The sequence below is a fragment of the Crocuta crocuta genome, unplaced genomic scaffold (assembly GCF_008692635.1).
Source record: "Crocuta crocuta isolate KB4526 unplaced genomic scaffold, BGI_CrCroc_1.0 scaffold236, whole genome shotgun sequence".
Lineage (NCBI taxonomy): Eukaryota > Metazoa > Chordata > Mammalia > Carnivora > Hyaenidae > Crocuta > Crocuta crocuta.
The window spans coordinates 1,428,070-1,444,054 of NW_027530998.1; the positions used below are offsets into that span (position 1 = coordinate 1,428,070).

Below are 15,985 nucleotides of genomic sequence, written 5' to 3' on the forward strand. Positions count from 1 at the left end.
TATTTTCTGTGTCTGTGAGAGAGAGAGAGAGCACAAGCTGGGTAGGGGCAGAGAGAGAGGGAGACACATAATCCAAAGCAGGCTCCAGGCTCTGAGCTGTCAGCACAGAGCCCGACACAGAGCTCGAACTTAACAAACTGCGAGATCATGACCTGAGCCGAAGTCGGACGCTTAACCACTGAGCCACCCAGGTGCCTCAGATGAAGACATTTCTTAACACATTTTGGAAGTCATTTAAGGAATTTCAGGGCCATTTTATATAATACACAGACTTATTGGTCTGTCATCATACTGGTTTCCATATACTCTTTTTTTCCCCTCAAACTTTGAATCCCGTCAGAAACTTTGTTTTGTCTCTTCATTTAGTTGACTTGATTAGGGATAACTTATAACTGATTTTGAAATTCTGTCCAGTCTCAAGAAGTGGGAAATTTTCCATGTTGTAATTATTGAAAAGAATTTATGATGTTCTCTACAATCTGTTTCAAATAGAAATGTGAGAGCGTTAAATTCTGACAATGATCTGAAAAATCTGTTATCAGTAAGTTTGGTGACGGTATTCATATTTGAGTGTCTGGGTATATGCAAATATATAATGTCTTCTGTTTAGTATCCTAAAGTGGATCCCAAAGTGGTATTAATTGTTATAGGAAACTATCAGTATGGTATTCACCCATTTTATCTTACTGTTATCTAATACCTCAAACATAAGAGTATCATAATGCTAAATCATTAATTTTACTTTCTCAGTTTCTAACTTGGAAATATTTTACACACATAGTTCTCAGTTAATGAGGAATTCATGATATTTGTGTTCCAATGGAAGTAAGCTTATAAAATGTGTGGTTAGCTTCCAAGGCCTGATCCAATGCCCAATGTAGTTGATGCTTCTTTAGGATTCTGAACTGCAGACAAAAGGAACCCATCTCATATTAGTTGTCCAAAAGGGGAATTTTATTGGTTGAAAGACAAATTTGTTGTCCTGAATTCAGCCGTACCATGAAGCCAACTAAGATTATTTTGTGTATAGTGTATTACATGTTATAGTTATATTGACATTTTTGTAATGCCTATACAAAATGCCATCCCTTGTGATATTATTTGCCTAGTCATTTGCATTTTGATAGAAATACAGGTTTCCACATCTTCACTAATAATTTCCTTATGATATAATTTTATAAACAAGCTCATGAGGGAAAGTATGAGTATTTTAAGTTTCTTGATATATGATTATGGTGGTAATATTTTACTAATCTTCATATCCATCAGGCATATAAAGAGATTATAAATTATTACTGATTTTAGAATATCNTTTTACCTTTTTAGAAACTACTGCACATTCTTCCAAGATTCAGCTTGTATGTTACTTTTTTAGTGACAGTTTTTCTGGTTTTCCCACATGTACAACAACTCCTTTTGTTTCCATAGATCTTGAACATAACTCTTTTACTTCACCTGTTATGCTACTTTATTTGTTTATTCATATCTTCTACTAGATTATGGAATGTCTGAGACTATTTTTTTTTTTTGAAAAAAATTTTTTAAAGTTTGTTGATTTACTGTTTCTGAGAGAGAGAGAGAGAGCACAAGCTGGGTAGGGGCAGAGAGAGAGGGAGACACAGAATCCAAAGCAGGCTCCAGGCTCTGAGCTGTCAGCACAGAGCCCGACACAGAGCTCGAACTTAACAAACTGCGAGATCATGACCTGAGCCGAAGTCGGACGCTTAACCACTGAGCCACCCAGGTGCCTCAGATGAAGACATTTCTTAACACATTTTGGAAGTCATTTAAGGAATTTCAGGGCCATTTTATATAATACACAGACTTATTGGTCTGTCATCATACTGGTTTCCATATACTCTTTTTTTCCCCTCAAACTTTGAATCCCGTCAGAAACTTTGTTTTGTCTCTTCATTTAGTTGACTTGATTAGGGATAACTTATAACTGATTTTGAAATTCTGTCCAGTCTCAAGAAGTGGGAAATTTTCCATGTTGTAATTATTGAAAAGAATTTATGATGTTCTCTACAATCTGTTTCAAATAGAAATGTGAGAGCGTTAAATTCTGACAATGATCTGAAAAATCTGTTATCAGTAAGTTTGGTGACGGTATTCATATTTGAGTGTCTGGGTATATGCAAATATATAATGTCTTCTGTTTAGTATCCTAAAGTGGATCCCAAAGTGGTATTAATTGTTATAGGAAACTATCAGTATGGTATTCACCCATTTTATCTTACTGTTATCTAATACCTCAAACATAAGAGTATCATAATGCTAAATCATTAATTTTACTTTCTCAGTTTCTAACTTGGAAATATTTTACACACATAGTTCTCAGTTAATGAGGAATTCATGATATTTGTGTTCCAATGGAAGTAAGCTTATAAAATGTGTGGTTAGCTTCCAAGGCCTGATCCAATGCCCAATGTAGTTGATGCTTCTTTAGGATTCTGAACTGCAGACAAAAGGAACCCATCTCATATTAGTTGTCCAAAAGGGGAATTTTATTGGTTGAAAGACAAATTTGTTGTCCTGAATTCAGCCGTACCATGAAGCCAACTAAGATTATTTTGTGTATAGTGTATTACATGTTATAGTTATATTGACATTTTTGTAATGCCTATACAAAATGCCATCCCTTGTGATATTATTTGCCTAGTCATTTGCATTTTGATAGAAATACAGGTTTCCACATCTTCACTAATAATTTCCTTATGATATAATTTTATAAACAAGCTCATGAGGGAAAGTATGAGTATTTTAAGTTTCTTGATATATGATTATGGTGGTAATATTTTACTAATCTTCATATCCATCAGGCATATAAAGAGATTATAAATTATTACTGATTTTAGAATATCATAGTTAACAAATGTAATGATGGTTTTACTATTAAGTATTGCTTTTTTTTTAATTTTAGCGAGCGTGTGTGCAAGTAGGGGAGAGGGGTAGAGGGAGCCCAACACGGGGCTCAATCGCATGACCCTGGGATCATGACCTGAGCTGAAATCAAGAGTCAGATGGTCAACTGACTGAGCCACCTAGGTGCCCCATTAAATAATGATTTATTTGTGGGGATTTTTTTTGGGGGAGTACAGGAACAACATTGTCCCTTTTCATTGTGGCTGTAAATAATGACAAAAGATTAAAATTCTCAGTTATAAATAAGGATAAATAAGATATCTCTTTCTTTGGACTTTACATTGGAAATGTAATTGCCAATTCTATATCTCCAATTGAATATCCAGTAGGCATCTCTGACTTAGTGTGTCCATACTCTGCTCCTGAGATTCTGCCCCAGACCTTCCTTGTTTGTCGAGCATTGTAAAGCGTTTTGAGATTTTACCCTACTTGTAAGCTGATGATTAGCCTGGCATAGTTACATGGATGCTATCAGAAGACATGAGACAAAGGATTTGATTACAGCAAGAGCTGCAGCCAGAGTTTGAGTGTTTGCTCCAGTTCTTAGAGCCTTAGTTCTCACAGGTCTATGGGCTATGTCAAAGGTCCCAGGTGATGCCTGTGCATACAGCGGATTGCATTACAGGAGAGGAACCCTGAGTTTAGGGAACCAGAATCTTTTATAATATTCATTAAGTCTGCTCTAGAGAGGATAGAAGGGAGACATTATCATCTTTATTATGCTAGCCAGTGAACAAAACTGCCTTTTGCTTCTGAGGGATATACTGGCTCTGTTTTCAAAAGCTGTTACCTATGCAATCTCAAAAAGATAGTCCAAAACAGAGGCAGTTAGTGCTTCTGCTTATTACAAGATTTGCAGAAATGAGACACCCGTGTTAAATTACTTTCCAGTACAGTCTTCTCCATCTCAGCTAATGGTGATTTCATCCTTCGAGTTCCTCAGTCCAAAAATCTTGAAGTCTTTCTTAATTCCTTTTTCTTTTATATCTCACAGCCAGGCTGTCAAGAAATCCTGTCTGCTCTGCCTTCAAAATATATCTAGACTTTTTTTATTTCTTATTGTTCTCACTGCCTTTTTCAGAAACATGATGATCTTTCAACAGAATTACTATGGGGTAGCCTGCTAACTGTCTTTCCTACTTCCAATCTTGCGTGCAGTCTAATACCCACACAGTAGCCAGAGTGGTCATATTAAAATATGAATTCAGTCATGTCAGTGATCTACTCAGAACCTTCTAGTGGCTTCTCATTTTATTTGGAATGAAAGCCAGGTCTTTACTCTCATCCATACATAAGACCCTGAATGGTCTGGCTCCCTTTTATTTCTTTGAATTCTTTTTTTGTTGTGTCTTTTTGTTCATTTGGCCAGGCTTCCAATCGTAGGGACTTTGCACATCCTGATTTCTCTGCCTGGCTGCACATGTCCCAGTATCCATATGGCTCATTTCCTCACTTTCCATCTTCACTCAGAGTTATCCTATGCCATCCCTATGCATCTAGATTAAACATTTTGACCTCTCCCCTCCCCCCAACAAAATTTTCTAGCTTACTCATCTCCACTTAATTTTCTTCTCAGAATGTTCCACTATCTCCTATATATGTTTATCTTGTTTCAATCACTCTGTAGAGTGTAAGCTCACACAGGGAAAGAGGGTTTCTGAAATTTTTATAGTAAGTTTTGTTTCTGGCACCTAGTACAGTACTTGGCACTTATGAACAGGTAATATATATTGTTGAAGGGGTGAATGAGTGATTTATATGGTAAAGAGGTGAAATCCTGTTTTCAGAATTTAGGGTGTGTATTAGAAGTATAATGAACAACAATGGAAAACAATGGCTCATATTAATTGCTTTTTATTCACAGAAGATCAATGTAGCAATTGTAGTTTATCAGTTATAACTGCTTTCAGAAGAACCATTTTATTAATGTTAAGTCATTCGTTCACTTAAATATTTGCGTGCCAGACAAGGTGGTACTCAGAACATTTGATGATACTGTGACAGACAGGGTGTGCACATGGAACTTGCACTCCGTTGAGGAGAGAGGAATTGAATGAGTGTAACTAGTGTAAATATTGTGGTGGATAAATTTTTAGAAGTTCTTGTTGTAGGGGTTGCAAACTCAAATACCTATGCTTGCACAGGCCAGGCAGATAACGTTAACAGTGAAGTGGGCTAGTGAATGTGGAGATTGGAGAGAGTTCAGATGCACGATAGAGCACGTACAACCAACTGACAGGTCCATCTGATTGATGTCATATAAGAATGAGAATCTACTGTTTCCTTTTTTCTAAGTTTATAAAGAGAAATGGAAAAATCTAGATTATCATCTGAAATATCACATTCTTCTAAGGCACTGTGCAGTCCAAATCAAACATGGTTTTGACCTAAGACCTCTCTCTTCTTTGTAAGGAACATTGCCCATTAAGGTTCTATCAAGAAGAAAATTCTGGGAGTGGGGAAGACATTATTTCTCTTAATTATCCATTTTTGTTTTGTTCCTCCTCAGTTTTAATATTTTCCCTAAGTCCTCCCATTTGTAATGTAAAAGTAGCGAGAGCTTTCTTCTGACATAACTAACAAGGACAGGTGTGCATGTGAATATCATTAGCATGTGAGGTTTCTGGGGGGAAAAGACTTGTAGCTGGCTCCATCTTATTAGCTCTGAGTTATTGGACTAGCTGCTTATCTTCTTTCTCAGTGTTGACTTTATTCCTCATCTGTACAATGGTAGTGTCAGTTACAATGCCTCATGATATTATGAGTGGTAAATAAGATAATGTACTTAGAAATGCTGTGTATATTGTCAGGGCTGTGTGAATGCTGTGCTTTTGCCTTTTCTTCTTTTTCCAACCCCTCCTCCTCTCATTTCCTGCCTAATCAAATGTACCTGATTCATTCTTTCATTGCTTTGTGCTAGATAGCACTTACTGATATGATAGCTTTGGCAAGAATTTAAGTTAGTAATCCTTTTTAGGAGTATTTTCACTTTTAAGAGAAACTTCTGGAGTCATTGCCTTAACCTAAAGTAATGAAACTCTGATATATCACTGGACAGTGGTCATTGAGTAGGAGGATCATTCTTCTGGCTCAAATCTCACAGCAAAATAAGTGCCTGTTCCACTTATCTTGAAGATAGTTTTCAAATGACATTGTTTTCTTTGGCAGTGGTTGAAACCAGAAGTTGCTGACAGCTTGGTATTTCCTCTGTCTTGTTGATTTGCATGATGTATGGTGATACACACCATACAGAAAGACCACATGTGATTTTATCCTTCCATCTTCTTCCATTCCCTAGGAAAACAAACTTGATAGGAGTAAATGCTACTAAAGTCCAGTCTTTCATAAACATGAAGTGCTTGTGTGTGTCAAGATGTTGGTTGGAGCTTCAGGTATCTAGGATACAATAAACATTTTCTGTGGCAAGAGACATATGGTGTCTTTGGGGAAGTTGTGAGTCTGGATAATCAGCAGCAGTATCTTTCTTGTAAAATAATAATTCTCAGTGGTGGTGGTGGGGTTGTTGGATGGCAAGGGAGAGGGGAATTACCTGGGGAATTAGGTGTGGAATCACTTGTGTTCCTTGTTTTTTTTTTTTTTTTTTCTTCCACCTGAATCATGAAAAATTTAAAATACTTTGGGAAACTTGAAGGAGTTGTATAATGAATAACCATATGCCATCATCTAAGTTCAACTACTACTAACATTTTACAATATTTTCTTTATACATTTTTAAAAACACATGGATAATTTTGAATTATGACTGTATCAGAAGAATTATTGTTCATTAGGTGGGACAGAGGTATGATGGTTATAGAGGACAGTGTATGCATTTTAAGAATATATATGTGTTTAAATACCCATTAAATACTAATAAGTAAAGTGACACAATACCAACTACTTCACCAAGTAGTTCACCAAGAACAAAAATGTTTTATGGTTTCTTTCACCAAAAATGTTTTATGTTTCCTTTCAAAACTAGAATTTAATCAAGGATTGTGTATTGCATTTAATTGTAATGTCTTTTAAAATCTAGAATGACTCTACCCCCATCACTTTTTTTACTCCACCACACTGTATAAGACAACTAGCCAGAGTCATTATCTCGGACTTTGTCTGATTGTTGTTCTTTGATATCAGTTTCCTTACTTTTCTAGCCCGTTTCATGTAAGCCGAAGGCCTTAAGATTTATTGGGAGAAAGGTTTTTAACAAAAGTAGGTGATGCTGTTTACTTCATATTACATTACGTCAGGAAGCACATGATGTCACTGTCAATGCAGAGGGTTTATGACTCCCAGATTTCTCCCTTGTAAAGGAATTGTTTTCCTTTTGATACTTTGACATCATGTGAATATCCTGTTTCTCATCAACCTTCATCTTGAATTTTGACATACATTGATGATTCTTGCTGAGTCACTTTCTTAATATTGTACTTCTCAGTTTTGATACTTTTTCCTCCTCACGCCATTGACAGTCTCTATCATTTTTGGGAATGAGTAATGCCTTTCAGTGTTTTGGGCAAGAAAATAGGTTGCGAACCATGGTTATAAGAAACATTTAATAGTAGTTCTATATTTATATAACTTCTTGGATTTTCAGTTCACAAGTTAAAGGGCTTGGTCCCACAAGCTTGGCTTTATTTCAGGTGCCTGGGGGCCATCAGGACTTCTGATGACTGACTTGCCTACAGATTTGGGGTCTCCTATGATTCTTCTTCCGATTTGGTAATTTGCTAGAATGACTTACAGAATTCGGGAAAATGCTGTACTTAGGGTTACCATTTTATTATGAAGGATACAAATGAACAACCAACATAAGCCAGGTACATAAGGCAAGATATGGAAGGGCCTCTGGTGCAGGAGCTCTGGTCCACATGGAGTCAGGGGGTGCCACTCTTCCTGACACAGGGGTATGTTCACCAACCAGGAAGCTCTCTAAAAGTTGTTATTCAGAGTTTTTGAGGCTGCTTTACATAGACACAATTGATTGAATTATTGGCCATGTGATTGAACTCAGTATCTAAACCCTCCTTTCTCCTCAGAGTTTGGGAGGTGGGGTGAGAGTGGAGCCAGGAGGCTAAGTTCCAACCCTCTAATCCTGTAGTAGTATTTCTGGGGCCAGCCTCCAATCTAAAGGTAGCTAGGGGCCCTACCACTAATCACCTGATTAGCATAACACACTTCTGTGGGGAATACCAAGGGGTTTTGAAGCTCAGTGCCAGGAACTGGGGACAGAGTCCAGATATATATTTTTCATGTTTTTCATATTTGTGGAGTCAGAGTAATGCTTTTTAATAAACATAATTTGTAGGACATTTCTACCCTAAAATGAATGGAGAAAGGGTTCATTGAGACATCATTTTGAGTGGCTTTTGTGGGTTGCTTTCCATTAGACACTACTTTTAAGAAACTAAAACATAGAGGTGGTTTATTATGTTTAGGGGGGAAAAAAAGGTTATTTTTAGCCTTCTTTAACTTTTGCAAATTTCCAAGCCTTTAAAAAGAAGTATTATTTTACAAAGTTAATTTTGGTTTTGAATTATGCATGCCATTTTATTTATACCTGGTTGTACAAGTAATTGGGGCATGTTTGTACAGGTAAATATTGTCTCTTTGGATCTTAACTGTGTATATTTCTATTCTTTGTATTCCTGAAAACGTGTAGTCTAAATCTAACCTTCATAAGATGGAGTAGTGTTAATAACAGCAGCATAATAGTAACCATAGTAACTATAACAGTTACCATCTATGCAATAGGTGATATTAGGCACTTTACCTACGTAATCTCATTCACTCTTTATAACAGCCCTGCAAGATCTTATTATATTTGCCAAATGTATGGGGAAACTAGGACTCAGAAGTTAGCATGCCTTATGTTCATATAAGTAGTAATGGTGGAGTAAATATTTAATTCCAGATCTTGACTCCAAAAGCCTTGCTCCCTCTTCCCCCTTGCTGCAATGGATTCCAAGAGAAAATTTAATGGAGTGTTTTGCCATCATTCATTGATTCATTCATCAAATAAATTATAACTTTGTGCTCATTAATTTATAACAGCTGTTACTCTGTCTTCCATTTATACATAGCAGTGCTTGTTGCTTCAAAACCTCTAATCCCCTCTAGTGTCTGTTATTAATATAAAGGATCAAGTGCTATTGTTTCATTTCTCTGGTTAGTCTCTTCTTTTAAATGATGATTTTGGAATACCTAGTCTTGGTCACAATATAATGTCTAGGTTTTTTGTTTTTGTTTTGGTCATCTAATAGTAATATATGGATTCTAGCATGTCTCCTGGACATTTTTGTTATTATTTATTGGCATTATTCTTACTATTATTTATTCAGTATCTTACTGTTTTTATCTTTGGAAAGTAATGATGACTTGGAAATAGAAAACTGTTGAAGCAACTGTACAAATTTTCAGATTAATTTCAGCTAGGCAATGAAGTATTTGATAAGATGATGCCATCAGTATATAATATGCCCATTTAAAAATAGTATGAGCTTAATTGTGCTTACATATTCACTCATTGCTTGTGAGATGACCAGATAAAGATATAGGGCTAAAGCCACCCCTTACGAAGGCAAATTTGCCACCATTGAAAACTTTTTTCTGTAGCTTTTAGATCTTCTGTTTATCCTGAATCTCAGAATTTCATGATGATGAGCCTTGATATGGATCTTTTTTTAATTTTTAAATTTTAATTTAATTTTAAAATTCCAGTATAGTTAATGTGTGTTGTTATATTTCAGGTGTACAATATAGTGATTCAGCAATTATACATTACTCAGTGTTCATCATGATATGTGTATTCTTCTTTTTTCTTTTAAGTTTATTTTGAGAGAGAGTGTGCATGCTTGTATGAGTTGGGGAGGGGCAGAGACCGAGGGGGAGAGAGAATCCCAAGCTGGCTCTGCACTGACAGTGTGGAGCTGGATGAGGGCTCCATCCCATGTTGCTGAGATCATGACCTAAACCGAAATCAAGAGTCAGACACTTAACCAACTGAGCCACCCAGGAGCCCCAGGATAAGTGTGTTCTTTATTCTCTTCACGTATTTCACCCATCCCCCACCCACTTCCCTTCTGGTAACCACCAGTTTGTTGCCTATACTTTTTTTCTTTGTTAGTGTTATTTCTTAAATTCCACATATGGGTGAAGTCATATAGTATTTATCTTTCTCTGACATATGTAGCTTTATACCATCTAGATTCATTCATGTTGTTGCAAATGACAAGATTTCATTCTTTTTAATAACTAATATTTCATTGTATATATGTTGGGTTAGCTTATGTATTTCAAGTTTGGGATTGTATGTGTGTGTTATATCTTTGATATACTTTTCTTCTTTATCTTCTCTTTTTTCTCTTTCTGGAACTTCTATTATTGTGATATTAGATCTATTGGATTGGTCCTTTTATGTTCCTGTCTTTTGTCTCTTATTTATTTATTTTTTTGCTCTGGAAATTTTCCTTAATTTTGTCTTCTAGCTTCTCTGTTAAAAATTTTCCCTTTTGATCTCTTAGTTTAAATATGCAAAAGTCATTCCTCATTCTGTGCATATCCCTTTTACAGGACCCTGATCTTATTTTATGACTAGTATTTTCCTTCCACCCTGAAAATATTTATAGGTTCATTGGATGATTTCTTTAGCTCCCAGCATCTCTTTCAAAGTTCCTTTTTTCCTGCTTGCTTCTTTTCATCTCTTATTCATGTTGTAGGCTTTCTGTGAATGTTTGATGAAACTTTGATGTCTGTTTTTTTTGTTTGTTTTGTTTTTCTTTTTTTTAAGAGTGAGGCTCTTTACAGTGATGATTGGAAGGGGTTTTTGCAAATTGCGTTTCTTGATTCTGGGTTTCACTTTAGTGTGATGAGTCAGAAACTTACTTTGTTTTCATTGTCTGACTCCCAAATTTCAGTTTCTGTATTTTTTTTTATTCCATCTCTTCTATTCCAAGAAGAGAACTTCTCTCATCTCTGGTGATTAGTATGCACTGTATGTCTGTATGCCTGGTTCTTGTAGCTTAACAGTGGTCTTTAGGTGGAGATTATCTTTTCAGTATGTAGACTTTTACTTAATTCTCTTGTTTTTAAAACGATACTTTTCCCTCCCCTCTCCTGTCCCCTTGCCTCCAAATGGTGCCTGGTGTCCCAGGTTACTGCTGGTTTAACTCATCCTGCCTGGGTGTAGTGTTGGAATTGGATAAGTAAGGAATCTAGTGGTCTGACTGCTTTTATGAAGACTATGACATTCTTCTTATTTTCTCATTGCATCCCTGCATTCAAAGGGCCCCTGTAATTCTTTAGTGTTTCAGGTTTATGCCGTTAGACTAGGTTTGCTTCTTGCTCATCCTTGCTTCCTCCCTCTTCCAACCAAGGTCTTTCTCTGTTCTGTTTAATCCTTTACCATGTGTCCATAAGTTTTTCATTTCCCCATATTTTGTTGACATGTCTTGTTTCTTTCATTCTCTTTGACCTTATGGATTTATGCCTTTAAAAATCCTTTATTGGGGCACCTGGGTAGCTTAGTCAGTTAAGCGTCCAACTTTGAGTCATTGGCTCAAGTCATGATTTCATAGTTTGTTGGTTCGAGCCCTATGTCGGGCTCTGTGCTGATAGCTCGGAGCCTGGAGCCTGCTTCGGATTCTGTGTCTCCCTCTCTTTCTGCCCCTCCCCTGCTTGTGCTCTGTCTCTCTCAAAAATAAAGAACATTAAACAAATTTTAAAAAATCCTTTATTTTTGTTTTGGAGAAGTACAGTGGTAAATGCTAGGGTTTAGGCCACCATATATTAATTGGAAGTCTCTTGACTTTGTGTGACTTCCTTTTGTATGCTGCTTTTACCCTATAGCAGTGTCATTCCTTTATCTGTTTTAAGGTGACAGGTACTTTTCTCATTCACTTAAAATAAATTTTCTACATTATGTAACAATTACCAGTAAAACACATACCTGTTATAACATCCAACACTACAGTAGCATATGAAGGAAAAATTGTTCCTCTTCTCTTAATTATAGGATTCTGAGCCAAACTTTTGTGTGTGTCTCTGCATGTTGTTTTTTATGTTCATAAAAACATTTAACATGTGTCCTTAAATTCGCAAAATACACCATCCACATACCTAATGGAACAAATGATTGACCAGGAGAAAATATTGTACTCCTTGCATGTTAAGAGAATTTTATAATGCTCTCCTACAACTGAAAGAAGAAGGTAACCTTTTAGAAAAAGGGACCAATGATAGGAAGGGAAGATGCAGAAGAGGGAATAGAAGTGGCCAACAAAAAAGAGGCTGAGATGCTCAATTTCACTGAGACTGAGAGGAAAACAAGATAGAAATAACAATGCCATGAGTCTTTTTCTTTCAAGTTGGCAAAATTTTAAATGTCTTAGTAACTTCTAGTGAGCCTGTGAGAAAACTGTGTCTTATGTTGCTTCCAGAAGTTGCTGTAACCTTTCGGCGTTTAATCTGGCAGTATCAAACTTGAAATGTGTTTTTCCTTTGATAGACTTTTCCTTGGAAATCTGTGCTACAGGAAGAAAACACCAGTCCTTAAGAAAGATTGTACAAGGGTGTTTAATGCAACATTCATTGTCCATAATGGCAAGAGACAGATAAATAAAATACCAGACTATGTTGAATGACCAACACTTTGGAGATGATCAAATTATAATACTTACGTGGTATAGCATACTATACAGCTTTTTAAAAAGAATGAGTTAAGCCATGTGTTACTGTAGTCTGTGTAGATGATCCTATTTTTGTCAAAAGAAAAAGGTGTGCGGGAAGAGAGGTTGAACTTTATATAAGGATGCATATGTTTTGAAACCAGACATTTGTATAAACATTATTTGATAAAACCTACATTAAAGTTGCCTTAAAAACAAACTTAATGAGTATAAGGTAATTGGAGGATTTCCTGGGTGGCTAGCACTTGAAATTAAATGGAGGCTTGCTGGGGCGCCTGGGTGGCTTAGTCGGTTAAGTGTCCGACTTTCGCTTAGGTCATGATCTCGTGGTTCGTGGGTTCGAGCCCCGCGTCGGGCTCTGTGCTGACTGCCAGCTCAGAGCCGGGAGCCTGTTTCAGTCTGTGACTCCCTCTCTCTCTCTCCTAGAAATAAATAAAACATTAAAAAAAAAAAATAAATGGAGGCTTGCTCATTATGATTTACCTCAGGCTGACTACAATATAAAACTAATATCTTAATCCAGGTCTTTGCTTTCTTGTTCACTTAACTTAGTGGACTTCTTAGCCCTGTTCTCAGGATTATTTTGTCACTGATGAATTTCTACTCCTTTGGGGACTTGTAGTTGGTAAATTAATACCTATGCCAGAGGAAGGAAGTTCAAGGAAGATATGAAAATAAAGAAATTGGTTCTATCATTCATGTTTTCATTCTTTCATGTTATCTTTCTGAATACATTTCTGAATACATATGTACACCATCAGCAAATTAAAAGTAAAACAAATGAAAACATGGAAAAATAATGGCTTAATAAGAGGAATAACTACTAGTTTATCAGGAGGAAAAGTTAGTGTGTGGAAACACATGCCTATGTTCATAAACAATTACCCAAGGCACCTGGCATCTCTAGAGCAGTGCTTTCCAAGGTGTTATTCAGTCAAGTACAAACTACATTGTCATTATTTAAATATTGCTAATTGAAACAAATTCAGATTGGCCTAAAGCCACTCCTTCATTTAAATATGATTACTTTTTGTGTTGGGTTGGGGACAAAAGAGGTGATATTTAAGTTAGGCAGCTTGTGGAATTGTTTTAACATGTGAACACCATGTCCTACCCTAGAAAAAAACGGGGAGGCTGATAACCATTGCTTTTCAGAATATATACCCACAAATTGGAAGGAATGCCTATATTACATGATTTATAGATTACAAAAGATAGCAGTACCCATTTTACTCTGCCAGACCAATATTTGTCATTAGTTCTTTCATTTTCTTGGAATTTTGAGACTATTTGAAATGCTTAATAATACCCTCATAGTCCTATGACTATGGGACTGTCCCTTGACTTGGACTTAAACTGTATATTGAATTGGACATAGAGATATATAATAAGTGGAATTTGTAGTAACTGCCAATAATCCTGTGATATATTTATCCAGTGAGTTGAGAATTGAAGTACTTGGTTAATATAGTCAAAACTCCAGATAAAAATTCCGAGGGAGTGATGAACATGAATTGGATTGGTAATGAAAGATTTCTGGGAGGAAAAATATGTATTGTAGAATTTGGTACACATGGATTGGTGGCAAGCAGATGATACTCCTCTCTTGAGTTGCTATAATATTTTAACTAGTTACTTCCCCCTAAGTCATTCTTGTAACAGAAATATTAGCTTATAAATAATTAGAAAATGCTGGAAAATACAGTATTTGGAGAAATACAAATATTCCTTTTCTCAAAACAGGCACTATTCATGACCATAATTTACTTTATTTAGGTATAAATCCATAGTTGATGTTAGAAAGTTAGAAAACATTTGGCCAGATCAATGACTAATGAAACTAACAAACTTTAGCTTTTAGGAGCAGGGGTTTTATGAAGAAAACTTAATATTTTTTCCCTAATTTTGCTAACTCACTGGCATAAATTTACTTTTGCTTTGTGGGTGGTTGAGAATGGATATATAGGATTCATGGTTTGTCCAGAAACTTTTTCTCTGGTTCAGTGGATACTTCACTAGGTCGTATATCAGAAGGAGCTGGGAGACTACCCCCCAACCCCTGGTTAATAAACAGTTTATATTATTATATATTCATAAGAGCATAAACAGAGGTAGAAGACTACAGTGAGCCAGGGGATTTTTAGCAGTATATTTACTAGGCCTGATTGAGACTTTCTGATTCATACTTGTGGTCAGAACTTGGAAAACTATTGAAGATAAATTCATTCTCTCTTTCTTTCTGTCTCTCTTACCAGCTTACTAGGCTATTTTTATGTATAGCTATGTTTGGGAAGCATTGTTCTAAAGTAATCTCTAGATAAATATCTAGAAACAAATGCTGTTTAAATTATTTATCTTCACTTATACTACTACCATGTCTAGATCTGACTTTTAGCATTTTCTTTAATTTTTTTAAATAAAATAAAATTTGAATAGTTTAGCACTTTTTTAGTGCTAATTTGTTAATTTTTGCATCTGAAATTAATGTTAACTGAACTTTAAAAAAAGCAACTCTGCACTGTTAGAGCTTTTACCTGAAATATCTTTCCCAAATTCCATCTTTTTCTCTCCTGGTAACCACCTTGTGGGTTGGTTGATTTGATTTCCCCTACATCGTATATATTTCCATATCTATATGGAAATCCAAACCTACAAGGTGGGAGTCTTCCAGTTTCTTGTATCTACAGTTGGGGAAATGGAGACCCTGGATTGAATCCATACTGATTCTGGAGTGTTTTAGGAGCTCTTTTTCCCCTATCATTTATCCCCAGTAGTTTACTTTTCCTTTGACTTACTTGCATTGAATCAGAGTGCAAGTGCCTTATTGCTCCGGATGCTGCTTTATAAGACCTATCAAATCGATACAGGTGACACACCGTTTTTTGTTTTTAACTACAATAAGCAACACAGTAGCCTTTATACCAAGATGAGGTTTAAAAACTTCAGGTAGAAGTCTTTGTTTAGATATGACAGAAGTAATTCTTTAGAATACCTAGCAATGTGTTTCAGATTTGCTTTCTCAAGTGCAGTTAACAGACTCTCCACATAACTATGACATAAATAATGAGGACACTTATATTTTGTAAGAGTTCTGGAAGGAGGGGGTTCTAGAGTTGTTTAATTCAGTAGCCTAACTGTGTCAGTATTCTGGGTCATTTTTTTTTCTCCGATACCATTTTCTGTCATTGCCACAGATAGCTGTGGTAGGTCTAAACATTGGATTCATATACAACAAAATCCAAAGGCCAAAGGAAGAGCATGGACTTCTTCACAAATCTCTGGGTGGACAGTCTTTCCCTATAATTCCCAACAAGTTTTTCCTTATGTCCCATAGCAAAATTGGTTACGTGTCCAATCCTAAATCAGTTACT

At 35.9% G+C, this 15,985-nt stretch overlaps 1 protein-coding gene across 1 annotated transcript in view; it reads left to right on the forward strand.

The window, feature by feature from the left end:
- The window catches only part of BMP2K (BMP2 inducible kinase), a 122,926-nt gene that overhangs the window by 29,222 nt on the left and 77,719 nt on the right, over positions 1-15,985 (forward strand). The gene's annotated exons all lie outside the window — the stretch shown is intronic.